Raw genomic sequence first — 15607 nt, forward strand, 5'->3', positions numbered from 1 at the left:
TGAAAAATAAATAAAAAACCTCTTCCCAACTGTGTTTGACTGATGTCACCTAGTTACTGTAATACCCTCGTAATCCAGTGTAAGTATCTATCCATTGACAGAAACTTCAAAGCACTTTTTGTAAGTCGCTCTGGTTAAGAGTGTCTGCCAAGTGCCGAAATGCAAATGTAAATGTATTTCTTTTCTTTTTTTGTTCACCAACACCTCAATGTTCCGGTATGGCTTGTTCCTTAAACATTATTATTTCTAATGGTCCTGTTCCTTTAGAAAACCTGATCATGTTTATCCTGCTATATCTGACTTTTTTTTAGGATTCTACTTTCTCATGCTGCTAAATTACAAGGAAATCTAAAGGTTCAGTTTTAACCAAACTTTCACTGCTCCACTATGACAATAAAATGTACATTTTTTACCTCCCTGGCCATGTCCATCACCGTGAACTCATTGTATGGCACAACCTACTATTGAGATCTGGAGACTGGCTAGGCCACTCCAGGATCTTGAAATGCTACTTACGAAGCCACTCCTTCGTTGCCCGGACGGTGTGTTTGGGATCATTGTCGTGCTGAAAGACTCAGCCACGTTTAATCTTCAATGCCCTTGCTGATGAAAAGAGGTTTTTACTAAAAATCTCACGATACATGGCCCTATTAATTCTTTTCTTTTATACGGATCAGTCGTCCTGGTCCCTTTGCAGAAAAACAGCCCCAAAGCATGATGTTTCCACCCCCATGCTTCACAGTAGGTATGGTGTTCTTTGGATGCAACTCAGCATTCTTTCTCCTCCAAACACGACAAGTTAAGTTTTTATCAAAAAGTTGTATTTTGGTTTTATCTGACCATATGACATTCTGGATCATCCAAATCCTTTCTAGCAAGGCCTGGACATGTACTGGCTTAAGCAGGAGGACACATCTGGCACTGCAGGATTTGAGTCCCTGGCGGCACAGTGTGTGTAAGGGTTAACCCCTAGAGGGCGCCCATGCGCCCAAAGACTGTTTGTGTTTGTAGTTTGTTTTGGTTATGTTTGAGTGGGAACTGCATGTCCCAGGTTGCACCTTGGGCAGGTGACGTAGACAATCACCTGAACAAGGAAAGTAGTTAAGTTAATTATAAATAGCCTGACTGAATTTCAGTCAGGCATCTAGCTTTAGTTATGTATATTATTGGTGTTGTTGAGTGAATATGTTTATGTTTGACAAATGATATTAGTAAAGTTTACTAGTGCTCGGAGAAAGGAGCTTTTGGTTTTGTTTTGTGTTTTAATTCCAATTAAGACGAATTTGGAAACCTACATCTTGCCTCCTGCGAATATATGCCACCTAAACACTCACGCTGACCTCAGAAACATGACAGTGTGTTACTGATGGTAGCCTTTATTACTTCGGTCCCAGCTCTCTGCAGGTCATTCACTAGGACCCTCGGTGTGGTTCTGGGATTTTTGTTCACGGTTCTTGTGATCATTTTGGCCCTCACAGAGTGAGATCTTTCGTGGAGCCCCAGACCGAGGAAGATTACCAGTGGTCTTGTATGTCTTCCATTTTCTAATAATTGCTCCCACATACTATTGCAGATTCAGTCTTCCCAGCCTGGTGCAGGTCTACAATTTTGTTTCTGGTGTCCTTTGACAGCTCTTGGGTCTTGGCCATAGTGGTGTTTGGAGTGTGTCTGTTTGAGGATGTTGACAGGTGTCTTTTGTACTGACAGAGGACAGAAGAGCCTCTTAAAGAAGTTGTTACAGGTCTGTGAGAGCCAGAAATCTTGCTTGTTTGTAGATGACCAAATAGCTATTTTACCAAGAATTTTACCCATTAATTCATTAAAAATCCTGCGATTGTGATTTTTGTTCTTATTTTGTCTCTCATTGTTGTGGTTATACCCATGATGAAAATTACAGCCCTCGCTCATCTTTTTAAGTGGGAGAACTTGCACAATTGGTGGGTGAATAAATTTTTTTTGCCCCATGGTATTTATATAATATTATTTAACTCTTAAAAATGGGTAGGTTAGCCATTAGCAATTAGCTGATAATATTTAACCTAGCCCTCATCAGCTCTTTGCTGTGTTTTAACTTACCCTTAATAGCACTAAATATTAATGATGTCATTTATATTCTATTGACATATAAATTGTATCTTTCGTAAATAAAATTGATCAGGCCTTATTAAATGGCAGACTTCGATCCGGATCCGGACCGAGTAACAGTTCTATCTGGACACTGATGCTTTTCTGATGAATGAGAATAATTAATACAACAGTGGGCTAGCACTTTTTTGGCATGGCTATACACATCACTCAACAGAGCCAATCAATGCAATAGTTTACCGTGTGTAGCGAGTGTGTGGACACAATCCAAAACCATGACACAGCATGGTTCATTAAAAAAGTAAAGTAGACTATGAAAACTGAACCTTCAAAGATTAATGTACTTTTATTCTTCCTGCAGGAGGTTTAAAACAAGTTTGCTAATATCAAGTAGTAATGTAAAGCATCACTATAAAACACTGGTCAATAGAGAATATCTACAGCAGAAAAGATACCAACTCTTGCTCATTGAGCAAACATTCACCTTCACACACACACACAAACACACACAATCACTCAAATTCACAGAATCAGACTTTCATATTCAAAACAATTGTTCGGATGCAAGCAAAATCACTGAGCTCCAGTTTCTTTCTGATAAGTCAGCTATAAACGTCCGGTGTCAAGGAGAGGCCCAGGCCGATAGTGGTGCGCATGCAAAACTTCGGAGATAAACAGAGGATTCTTGATGCAAGTTGAAAGTTGTCTATGGATGAAAATCTGCGGTTTGAGAACAGTAAGATATCTTTCTATCAAGATTTCTCTGCCGCGGTGCTCAGAAAGCGTAAGGAATATGATTCGGTTAAACGTCACCTGCAGGAGATGGGAGCTCGCTACACAATGTTATACCCAGCTAAACTGCGAGTAACAATTGGGAATACATCCAAGGTCTTCGGTACGACTGCACCGGTCTCAGAATTTATTTCAGAGAAGGGGCTACATGTACAACCTGCTGCAACGGAAAGATCTCCTCCGGACAATTCAGCGATTGAATCTTGAATAACAGGCTATTCAAACTAAGCGGTGCCTCTCTGCGTTGAAGTGAGGGATGGAGTGCGTTTCTTTTCCCTTTTCATTCTATTTGCGTTTCGATAGTTTTGCTGAGCGGGGCGGACAATGTGGGTACGCTTGTTTACTTCTTGGGTGAGTTGTTTTTGAAAGCGTTCTGTTTTCATAACGGAAGGGATGTCTGTTTGGGACTTGAATACCTTATATGAGAAAGGAAAATTAATTTCATTATTATTATGGTTATTATTATCCTATGGTTTTGTTATGTGTGGTTCCTGAGTTTCAATGTATGTTCTATTGCCCAGAAATGCTTGAAATTTTTTAATGCGAAATTTCAGTGCAGAGGATTGTTTCGATGAAAAGCTTTCGTTTCTCTTAGTTCGCCTTCCTATGCCCTCATCACATTAAAATGTATATGAATAGATGATTAATACCAATTTAAGAGTTTCCACATGGAATGTAAGGGGTTTGCATGGTAAAATTAAAATCTGGAAGGTTTTTGATTGGTTGAGTAAAGAGCGTGTTGATTTGGCCCTGTTGCAGGAGACCCATTTAAATGACAGGAAGCACTCTAGTCTTAGACATAAGTGGATAGGTCACATTTATTTTTTCTCCTTCACAACTAGTAGTAGGGGGTAGCTATATTGGTGAATAAAGATGTACAGTTTAAGATTTTAAATAGTGTTAAGGATAGACGAGGCTGTTATGTTATTGCTAGGGGGTTATTGTTTGGAGAGGAGATAACCCTTTTTAACATATATTCTTCGCCAATCTTTGCTCCTGAGCTTCTCACTAAAGCTTTTTTCCGATCTATTAGATATTGCGTCTGGTACAGTGATTATTTGGGGAGATTTTAATTGTTTGTTGAACCCTTCACTGGATAGACTCTCTTCAAAAATTTCCCTCCCTCTATGCAAGCTAAAACTTTATCTGCTTTATGTAAAGAGTTTGGTTACACTGATGGGAGGCGTGCTCTTAATCCATTGCGAACAGAATTTACATTTTACTCCCCTCCTCATAAATCATATTCTAGCATTGATTATTTTTTTGTCCCTAGTGCAAATCTACAATATGTCTCCAGTTGTACTATAAGCAACAATGTTGTTTCCGATCATGCTATGGTAACACTACACATGTTGGTAGGAAAACCATCAAAAGTTACTAAGCGCTGGAGATTTAACACATTATTGCTCAAAGAAAACAAGTTCCTTTCATATCTTAATTCAGAATTCAAGATTTTCTGGTTAATTAATTCTGAGTCGATCAATGATTTATCCTTGTGGAAGACTTGTAAAGCCTACATCAGAGGACTTGACATTTCATACTCTATTACAAAAAAACGGAAACAAGGGAAGAAGCAGGAATGCTCAGAAAAAGAACTCAAAAAGGCTACAGAAGATCATGTAAATTACCCTTTTTCTGTTAATTTGGAAAAACCGAGTGCACTACGTGCCTCTCTAGATTCTTTGTTGTCACAGCAGGCCAATACTAAAATATTATTTTCCAAGCAAAGATTATATGAACACGGCAATAAACCTAATAAGTATTTATCTTATTTATTAAAGAATAAACTTAGCCCACAATTCACTACCTCCATTGGGGATTCTAAAGGAGAGAAATCTTTTGATTTGGGGGTTATAAATTCTACATTTAAGCAGTTTTATTCTGATTTATATCATTCTGAATATTCTTCTTAACAATATACTGCTATGAAAAGTTTTATCGACAACTTAACGCTCCCTACTATATCTGATGATCAAAGAATGGTCCTTAATGCCCCCATCTCAAAAGAGGAAGCCCTAATGGCTTTACGTAGGTTACAGTCTGATAAATCCCCAGGTCCAGATGGCCTGGGGAGTGAAGTGTATAAAGAGTTTAAGCATCTGTTAATAGATCCCCTGATAGCCATGTATGACCATTCTTTTGAGATAAATAAATTGCCCCAGACACTTAGAGAGGCTAATATCTCTCTTGTTTTAAAAAAGGGAAAGATCCAGAGAACTCTACATTAATGGTCGCAGTTTTAGAAACAATATTAGACGGCTTCTTAATGTCCTTGAGTTTTCTTATATTTGCCCTTACCTTATCATTAGATGCGGAGAAGGCCTTCGACCATGTGGAGTGGTCTTATTTATTCTACAGTCTAGAAAGGTTTGGCCTTGGTGACAACTTTATTCGTTGGGTTTGTTTACTATACTCTACACCTGTTGTAGCTGTTGTCACTAACGGTCACAGGTCGGTCAATTTTTCTTTGTTCCGGGGCACTAGGCAGGGTTGGCCCCTTTCCCCGCTGCATTTGCCCTAGCGATAGAGCCACTGGCATTTGCGATTAGGGGGAGGCGGCCATGTCTGGGGTCTTAGTGGGTGCTAAAGAGCATAAAATTTCCCTTTATGCTGATGATATTCTGCTTTTTATTTAAAATTTTGAATCGTCAGTGCCAAGTTTAGTAGACATTATTAATTAATTTGGGAAATTCTCAGGGTACAAAATAAATTTCTCCAAATCTGTCGCTTTGCATTAAAGCACCCAAGCACGTGTGATTGATATGTCCTCCTTTGCATTTACGGTTTCGGAATCTGGTTTTACAGATTTAGGAATTAATATAACCCCCACGATCTGTCAATTGTCTAAAGTAAATTTTATTCCACTGTTGAATAAAATTCGGAATGATCTAATTAGATGGTCAGATCTTCCACTTTCTTGGCTTGGAAGGATTGCTGTAGTTAAGATGAATGTATTGCCTAAGCTTCTTTATCCATTACAGATGATACTGATTTTATTGCCGAATAAAAGAATAAAGGAATTAAACGGATGGCTTAGTTCATTTATATGGAATAAGCGGAAACCTAGACTAAAATTTTCCAAATTGCAGCTTCCTGGTTTTTCATGGGGCTTAGATTTGCCAAACATTAGAAAATACCAATTGGCCTGTCAGCTTAAATTCATAGCTGAATGGCTTAAAGAGGACCCTAAATCTACTTAGTTGAATTTAGAGGCTTCCCAGTCATCTTGCCCTCTACAAAATATATTATTTGTAAAAAGTTTTAAGGTAATTAAGACATTATGTGATAACAGAATTGTATGTAATACGTGGAAGGCCTGGTCTATTATACGTAAATTAGAGGGCAGGGCTGACTTGTCTTCTTCTTTAACCCCCATCTGTAATAACCCAGAGTTTTTGCCTATTCTCTCAGATTCGGGTTTTAAAACTTGGAACTCTTATGGGATATATAGACTTGGTGATTTGTTTGCTAAAGGTTCTTTATTGTCTTTCAAGGATTTGGTTATAAAATATAAGCTGCCCAGATTTAATTTTTTTAGATTCCTTCAAATTAGGGATTACATGACTCCTCCATGTCAATTATAGAGAAAATGTTGCTGAAACCCCCATCGGGTAGGCAGATTTCGTATTTTTATATCAGTCTTTGTTCATATGAAGTGGTGAATACCCAGGAGCCAAGAAGACTATGGGAGGGGAGCTTCAATTGAAAGAATGGGAACTGGTCTGGAGTCAGGCAGGGGGGATCTCTATTTGCAATAGGGCCAAAGCTATTTAATTTAGGATTGTGCATAGATTACATATTACACTCCTTCTTAGAAACAAGTTTGACTCGAAGCAAATTCACCATTATGTGTTAAATGTAAGGTGAAGGTGGGAAATTATACCGATTTGTTATGGAACTGTCCTGTAAAAAAAAATTTAAACTACAATGGTTCTTTATTATTTGACATTGTTGGCCTGTAACAGTGGCAGCTGATCAATGGAGGGCGCTCGGGGGCCTTTTATTGAATTTGAAATAAAGCAATTGTACGTAGATTTTGTCTGGAGTAGTTCGGGCTTTAAACATCAGTGTTTTCTTTTTTCCAGCAAACAAAATTTTCCACTAGCTGCCACTGCTGTATATACAGTACAAAGATATGGCTTATTGTTTATGTATTATGGAAATATAAATATGCTATCTACTGTGAATAAAATATACAATAATGTAGCGCTCACCGCTATAGGAACCACACCACAAATACAAAAACAATAGAGTTTTATTAACTTGGCTGTTGTCGGCCACAGCTACGCCAAACAACAAAACAGAACCAGAACGGTGTCCTGTCCCCCTTTCAGAATCGGACTTAACTCTGTCACACACAGAAAACTCTCAAACAGGCGTCTTCCCTTACACACGCCCCCACACACATACACCACACACACAAATGTGGTCCTTTTCTCTCTCTGATCTACCCTTTTACATAAACTATGCAGTGATAGCTATACTTAGAATTTATAACTATACTCCAATGCTACACTACCCCCCGCCCCCTATTAAAGTCCTCGACCCCGAGGACAAAGTCTTTAAATCTTAAGGGGGCTCTTCTCTGTCTCTTTGGTCAGACATTGCTCTTTGTAGCTCTTATTGGATCCCCCTGCCCCGTAGATGTATCTGGCAGCATGAAAATAGCATGGCCACCACAATTCCCCAGATACACTAGCTCGTCCGATACTACTGTATCGTCCGGGTACGGGGTTATTTCCTCCCCTTTATGAGCATTGGCTCTGGAACCCCTTGGCGTATCCTCTACCCTACTCCTACCTAGTGGAGTTGCAGAGCCTTTGTAGGGGGCCAGCCAGTCATGATGCAGCACCAACTTGCTGCAGGGGCAACTGTACCCGGTAGATGACTTACCCCAGTCGCTCCTAGACTAAGCACAGGCCTAACCAGGAGCTATTCAACTTAGGGCATCGCCCCTTTTTCCGGGTTGGGAGATAGACTCTTTTATAGATTTTTCAGCTACTCCCTAGCTGAAAAATCCCTTCCTCTCACATGAAGGTCATAATTCCTCTTTTTTCTGACTCCGAGCATATCCGTCTGCGGTGTCCAAGCGGTCTTGGAGACGTCTGGCATAATCCAGTTTAGCAGGAGTAGCTAGTGTATCTGGGGGATGCCCAAAGGCAAGCTGTGCAGGCGTCCTTAACTCCTTGCCTAACATAAGGAGCGCTGGAGTGCATGAGGTAGAGTCTTGAACTGCAGAGCGGCAGGACCACAGTCCATGGCAGTTACCACAAGCTGTAAGTGAGGATGGACCTAACACATCAACGCCAACTCACTGCATGTTCCCCCACTGAAACTTGCTGAAGGGGGGCTCTCGATTGTCCCTGAGGCTTTTTACGTGTCGTACAAAGGTCACAGCACCTACAAAAGTCTGCCACATCTTTTCTCATGTGCCCCCAGTAAAAGGTTTGCCTTAGGCGACGCAGTGTTTTTGTAACCCCAAAGTGACCGGAACCAGCAGAACCATGCATGGCTTTGAGAACTTCCCCTTGCCTCTGTCGGGGCACCACGAACTGCCACCTCTTTTCTCCAGCCGTTGGCTTCACCCAGGCTTGTTAAAGGACACCATCTTGCAGTCGCGGATGTTTAAACTTGACCCACAACCCTTTTGTCTCTAACGATAGAGCTGCGACGTCTTGCCACCCATTGTATCACAGACTGTATGTCAGAGTCCTGGGCCTGTTCTGCAGCCCAGTCTGTAGTGTTTATTACCTGCAGCTCTCTACACCCCTGTGGGGCTGCTCCACATTCCGCCCAGCCTTCATAGTCTGCCCTGAGCACCAACTTGTGTCCTTGGGCCTCACTTCTGTCATAATATCAACACCCCTCTATGCTACAAGGCCATCGAGAGAGTGAGTCTGCATGTTGCCCCCCTCCATGATGAGTGATGGCGAATTCATAACACTGTAATTCCTCCAGCTAATGGGCTAACTGTCCCTCAGGTTCCCGGAACTTCATTAGCCACTGAAGAAAGGCATGGTCCGTGCGTATGGTCAAAGGTCGGCCACACAGATAGTACTTAAAATATCTAATGGCGAAGACTACAGCCAGAAGTTCTCTGCATTTCACACAATACCGCCTCTCAGCCTTGCTCAGGGTCTTGTTGTAATAAGCCACAACCTTCTCTCCCTCTGTGATAAGACTGCACCTACCCCCTCCCCACTTACATCAGTGTCCAAGACGAAGGGTATTTGCGGGTCAGGGGGTGTTAGAATGGGTGCGTTTGTCAGGGCCTGCTGTAGCTTGCAGAAGGTATTTCCACAGTCCTCTGACCAGGTGAATGGCTGTTTTTTCTGTAGCAATTTATGAAGTGGGGCTGCAATGCCCGAAAACCCAGGCACAAATCTCCTGTAATAAGAGGCCAGTCCCAAGAAGCTTTTTAACCCCCTTTGATCTGTTGGAATAGGCCACTTCATTGCCAGCACTTTCTCCTCTGCAGTTCCAATTCCCTCACTGCCTATAGTGTGCCCCAAGAAAGTCAACTCCCTGCACATTAGCCTACACTTGTCTGGATGTAATTTCAGCCCTGCCTCTCTGATCTTTACTAACACTTTGCGCAGCGCAGCAATAGCAGAATCAAATGAATTGCCATGTGCCAGAATGTCATCCAAAAACACCAGTCATTCAGTATGTGGAACACCAGGTAAGACTCTTTCCATTAAGCGCTCAAATGTGCTACATAGTCCAAAACAGAGCAACTTAAACTGCCATAGTCCTTTACCTGTGCAAAAGCAGTCTTAAGTCGTGCTTCTGAAGACAGTGGAACCTCCCAGTAGCCACTCCTCAATTCTAAGGACGAGAACCATGAAGAACCAGCCACCAGATCCAAGCACTCATCAACACGTGGGAGGGGGTATAAGTCTTTTTTAGTGACCTTGTTCGATTTCCTTCAATCTACACAAAAACGCCACTTTAATCCTTTTTGGGTACCATAACCACCGGCGACGCCATTAGTAGCTGCCACAATTGCCCCTGACAACCGGGTATGTGGTGCAACTCTGCATAGCAGAGCTCCCCATGGCCTCCCCTCTGTAGCTATTCAAAGCCAGTCCCCCCTCAATTGACTTTCCCATATCTGTCATGGACACAAATTGGGTTCACCAGGCACTCCCCCCCCTCACTGTCCACCTGTCTGTTTTGTCTTTCATGGTCTTCAAGAGGAAGTGCTGCCCGCTCTGCCTGTTGCGTTCCCATATTGACTAAATGTCCCATGCCCAAAGTCATTTTGCCTTTTCCTAAGTCCAGCTTACAATCATAATCCCTTAGAAAGTCCAGGCCCAGAATGCAAGTATCTTTCACATCCGCTACCCAAACAGGGTGCTTGACGGTCTTTCCTCCAACAGTCAATGTCACCTGTGCCCTCCCTTTTATTGATGCTAGTTCCCCTGTTACTGTCCTAAGCTGAACTGTTGTGGGCTCTAGCTTAGTACCCACTGGCACTATCTCCGGGCGGACCACTGTGACTGTTGACCCCGTATCTACCAGAGCTGTACATAGAAGCCCTCCTTATTAACAGCTATATGGCAAAAGTCTGATATAGAAGTCTGTCCGACCACCACAACCTGGTAATCTGCTTGTCTCCATCAAGTAGTAGCAGCGGTGAAAGTGATGAAAGGGACATAAATGTTGTGGTATGCAGCGTCCCGTCTACCGCGACCCCTTGTCGTTTCCCGGTCGCCTCACCAGGTGTCCCTCCTGACCACAACCCCAGCAGAGGCAAGTCTAAGGGCCGGTCCACACGGAGACGCGTTTCGCTGTATACGTATAAATTTTTTAGCGTATTGGCGTTCCTCCACACGGATCCGGCGTTTTAGGAGATTGAAACCGCAATTTTTTGAAACCGGGTCCCAAAGTGGATAAATCTGAAAACGACACCCTTGCGTCTTCGTGTGTACGGCCAATCCGTATATTTTGTGAAACGATGATGTCATCACATCACGTGTCGGCTCCGTCACACGTAACAGCAACAACAATAATGGCGGACTACATGATTGTGTTCGTGTTGCTACAAAGCCTACTAGCTTTATTACAGCTAAATATATTGCTTCTATGCAACCGTTATGAGCAACAAGCGATAATAGACAACACTATCTTGGTTTGTATACAGCGCGCAAGGTTATGCGCATGCTCAAAGTCTTCTTCTCCGTGTATAGTGTATGTCTATGGCAGAATTACAGTGCCCGATACTGGTTTGGCATATATACTACACCGTTTTCAGTGGTTTCGTGTGTACGCAGATATTTCTTGAGACGACGCCATGTTTACGCAAAAAAATGATCGGATAGGGAACGCACCGGCTACGTGTGGACGGAGTCTAAGTTCGCAATCTTGTTTGCTGACGCCTGGCTGGGGGTAGGGCCAGCCCCCTGATCATCTCTGTCACCCCTTCTACCCATGCTGGCCTCTCAGTCTTAACCCCCGTGTCCCCCCATCTTCCTAACTACTGTGTAAGTGTGTAAACCCCCCCCCCCCCCCCCTCTCTTATAGTGCATATTCCAAGGCCGCAGGCAAGGTGTGGGGGCAGGCCAGCTAGAATTACAGTGCCCGATACTGGTCTGGCATATATACTACACTGTTTTCAGTGGTTTCGTGTGTATGCAGATATTTCTTGAGACGACGCCGGATAGGGATAGGGAACGCACCGGCTACGTGTGGACGGAGTCTAAGTTCGCAATCTTGTTTGCTGACGCCTGGCTGGCTAAGTATGAACAAGCAAGTCAGTTGGAAAGAGTGCCCTGATTAACTGGTCGTGGGCTAGCTCTGTCTGCACTGAAGGCGCCATATGAGCGTATGTCCGTCTTGTCAAGCATTTAATATCATTCGGCAAAGCCAGTAGCGATTCCCCTGCACGCCTTTGATGCCCATGAAGCTTTGACCTCAGGAGCGAAAGCACTGACCAAACTGCCACCTTAGCGCACCAGTTAATGCATCATTATTAGTTCTCTCACTGGAATCTAATAATAGTAAGCAAGACAATGCATCATCTGTTAAACAAAGAGCTTTCTGTTGCCTGACCAGTCATTTGCAAGTACTAACAGTTCAAACTGGACATGGAAAGCCTCCCAATCTGATTTGCTTGCATACTTAGGCGTTTTAATGCCTGACAGCTTACGCGCCGCCATCTTTGTTTACCTCCGCTCTAGGAACCGAATGGACGCCGCCATCTTTGTTTACCTCTGTTCTGGAAACAGCATGGGCGCCTCTATCTTTGTTTACCTCCGCTCTGGTAACAGCATGGGCGCCGCCATCTTCATGCCCTTAAAAAAACAGATATTTCGACCACACTATTGGGCATTTTTGATAGGTCCTAGCTACACATGGCTCGTTTATGGTGGGTGTCGGTTCACTCTTTATCACCTTTTCAGGATATCCAAACGTGGCGAGTGTGTTACCTTCCCAGCCCAGCACAAAAGTAGCACCCGCGTCTGAATAGTCGTACACCTCCTCCTCCATTTTAACGTACCATGCCGGCTCCATTACTGCCAGGTCAGGTGGCTAGCGTTCCGTACACTACGCTGGAAGTTTTGCTTTACTTCTGACACCAGTTGTAGCGCTCACCACTATAGGAACCACACCACAAATACAAAAACAATAGAGTTTTATTAACTTGGCTGTTGTCGGCCACAGCCACACCAAAACAGAACCAGAACGGTGTCCTGCCTCTCTCTCAGAACTGGACTTAACTCTGTTTTTACTGATTTTACTTTAGTTAAAACAAAGAGCTAGGTTTCTAACAGTTTACTAAAGTCAGATAGAAGCACTGTGCAGAAACATTAGCTGTGTATAACATAAGCTAACTAGCCTGCAAGATTAGCACACTGTTGTGTTTAAATGGCAAGTGAGGTTTTTAATGTTGTCATCTGGCTGTAAAATAGTAAACCCTCCAGAAAACAACAACACAGGAGTGTTAAAACCAGGACAAATGATTACAGTCACATTAAAGGCGTCTTAACCTGTTATTTATTCATGAATCTGTGAAGTTCAGCTGTGACTGTAAAGAATACATGTGTTGATGTGGTCAGACTTTAAAACAGGTTTCTCAAAGTCCCCTGAGCACCAAAACACGTGTTTTTTCTCCTCTTGTCCACAAATTAATTTAGTACTAGAGCTTAATACAAGAGATTTTTTGGTGCTGGAAATTCATTTAAAACATGCAGCTTCACTGTTGCTTAGCCACAGCAGACGCCACACGCTTACATATGGTGTAACTTTTACTCCTCAATCATTCATTTGTTTAAAGCAAATACACTTAAATATGCTTATTTAGTTTGTTTCTGCATGAAAATTTTTCTCTTGTAGTTAAATTTCTTCTAAAACAGCTGTAAACTTTGGGATGTTGGAGCTGTTTAGGTTCACAAGCAAAAATTTGTAGGCAGACAGTGCCATTACTTTTGCACTGATTAGTAACGGATTTTGAATCTTTCTGATGCTTTAAAGTTAGAGTTGCTTTAGTTTAAGCATCTGATTGCAGTCAACAGTGACACTTTTTCCACTAGCCTTAAATGTATTTTATCTCAGACATTTTCTTAAGCATGAATGTACGCTGCTTGTAAGTTATAAGCAACTTTTAAAAACAAATTTGCTCATCCCCTACCATTCCTGACCTTTGACCTTAACTAGGAATCAGATTTAGATTTATCTTTAAATAAATATCAGTCTCATCTAAATGTTTTCCAGCTACAGTATCTCATTAGGTCCCAATAACACCTTTATCACAAGAATTTTTCCAACCTATTTCTTCAACCATAGACGTCTAGTGTCTCTGACTCTAAAAAAAAACCCCGAAAAGTATCGAAATTCATTATGGTACAGTATCGTTATCAATACAAAATAACAGTCAGGATAAAGAGGGTTCAGGTCTTTTCATTGTATTTGAGAAAGTAATGGCTATTTTTAGCAAACAAAATATTTTAAACTAAATGAAATCCATTTGTGATTTTCAGGTTTTTACACAACCGAACAGCAGGAGTCTGACTACAACCGAGTGTCTGCACAGCAGTCCGTGTGTGAGAGTGGTGATGAGGAGAGCCGCGTAGACGTGATATTTCCAGGGAGCCTGAAACACTCTGCCTGTTAAAGATTCTTCTGTGAATCTATTAAGTCTGTCCTGTACCAGAGACAACAGCTACCCATGACCTGTGACCAGATGGTCTTCTTCCAAATGCAGCAGCTTGCAACCACACAGGTGAGAAAAAACAAAGACTTAAACGCAAAGAATAAACCAAACATTACTATAAAATGCGTTCAGTTATGAAGTACAAATATTAGTCACATGACTACTGAGGACGTGACTACTATTCTCTGCCCACAGCTGGAGGAAGGAGATGAAATCCATCCAGTCATCAGGAGACTTAAGTCAGCAGCGGTGCGAGAGGACACTGCGAGACCTGGACGAGGTGCTTGATCACCTGGAGGAGCTCTCTCCCTCAGTTTTGTCTCCCGTGTGCTCTTTATGACTAGAAGCTCTGCGCCTCTTCCCACAAAGGTATACGAGATAAACATGAAGGTTTTGGTGCGGGAAGGCAGTGACAGGAGTTCGAGAACGTCCCTGTGTCTGACGCAGCTGTTTCACACCCTTTTCATGGCGAATTTTTTTTCTGACAATAAGCCAGCACTCGCATATCGGAACTGTGGTGTAGACTGGTTTAAACTTAAAGGTGATAGTGGTAGCCAGCGGTGGGTCTGGAAGCCTGACACTAGAGACGGGGATGATTATATATGGTTTCAAACACCTGTGACTATTGGGGGTTTCAGTAAATGACACGGAAATAAAGCTAGGTTAACAGCATAGGTGAGATTCTACTTTTGTAATTCTCAGAAGAGAAAAAAAATTGACAGAGGCGTTTGTGGTTTATGGAACTAGTTTTTTTTCTTTTGTAGTGGACTAAAAATAAGTTTAACAATGAAGTTCAAACATGAAGTGTGTTTAAGTCAAACTGGGACTGGATTATTTAGAATAACAGAACAAAGTCCTGAGAGTCAAAACTATTTCTCTATATAATCCTCGCTCCACTAATGCACTTATCCTAGCATTTCTCTAGTACTTGAATGTTCACGGAAATGACTACAGTGGGCTACTGCCAGGATCACTATTTACCATTTATAGCCAAATGTCAGTTTTATCCTCAATACATCAAACGTCCCAGTTTGACTTAAACACCCCTTGTAGATTAAGCAATAGTTTAAGTTGTTTTCTCAAAGAAAAGATGTTAAGGGAAGAATTTTAGGTTGTGTTTATAACAATCAAGATGTTAGATGAATGAACTGAAACAACTTACACTTTGTTTTCTAATAAATGTCATTTTTGTAAGCATGCTGCTTCTTTATTTATCGAACTGTTACACAGTCACCTTTAAACGTATCTTCTGGTTATGTCAATAAGAGACTGAACTGCATCTTTAAAAGAGTTAGACTTATGGTGAAGCGCATTTTGGTTTAGAGATAACAAATCAAAATGAAAACTAAACTTAGTATCAGTCAACTGTTGGGATTCCACAGAGAAGAAAGGATCTCATCCAAAAATAAATTCTCTTGTCAAGGCTGATCCCACTTGCTGATGGTAAAGGTCAGCTGCAGCAGCACCAACATGTTCAAGGTCCTCTGAAAGCTTTGCAGGACACCTGTCTTTAGCAAGCTGATGTGGTCTTCCCTTTCCTGTAAGAGAGGAGAAGAAGTAGGGTTTTAATGGGTT

At 41.9% G+C, this 15607-nt stretch overlaps 1 pseudogene; it reads left to right on the plus strand.

Moving 5' to 3' along the window:
- Window positions 1-2741: 2741 nt before the first annotated feature.
- Window positions 2742-15185, plus strand: LOC128541751 (MAD2L1-binding protein-like; annotated as a pseudogene).
- Window positions 15186-15607: the final 422 nt, after the last annotated feature.

This window comes from Clarias gariepinus, chromosome 14 (assembly GCF_024256425.1).
Source record: "Clarias gariepinus isolate MV-2021 ecotype Netherlands chromosome 14, CGAR_prim_01v2, whole genome shotgun sequence".
In the NCBI taxonomy this organism is placed as follows: Eukaryota; Metazoa; Chordata; class Actinopteri; order Siluriformes; family Clariidae; genus Clarias; species Clarias gariepinus.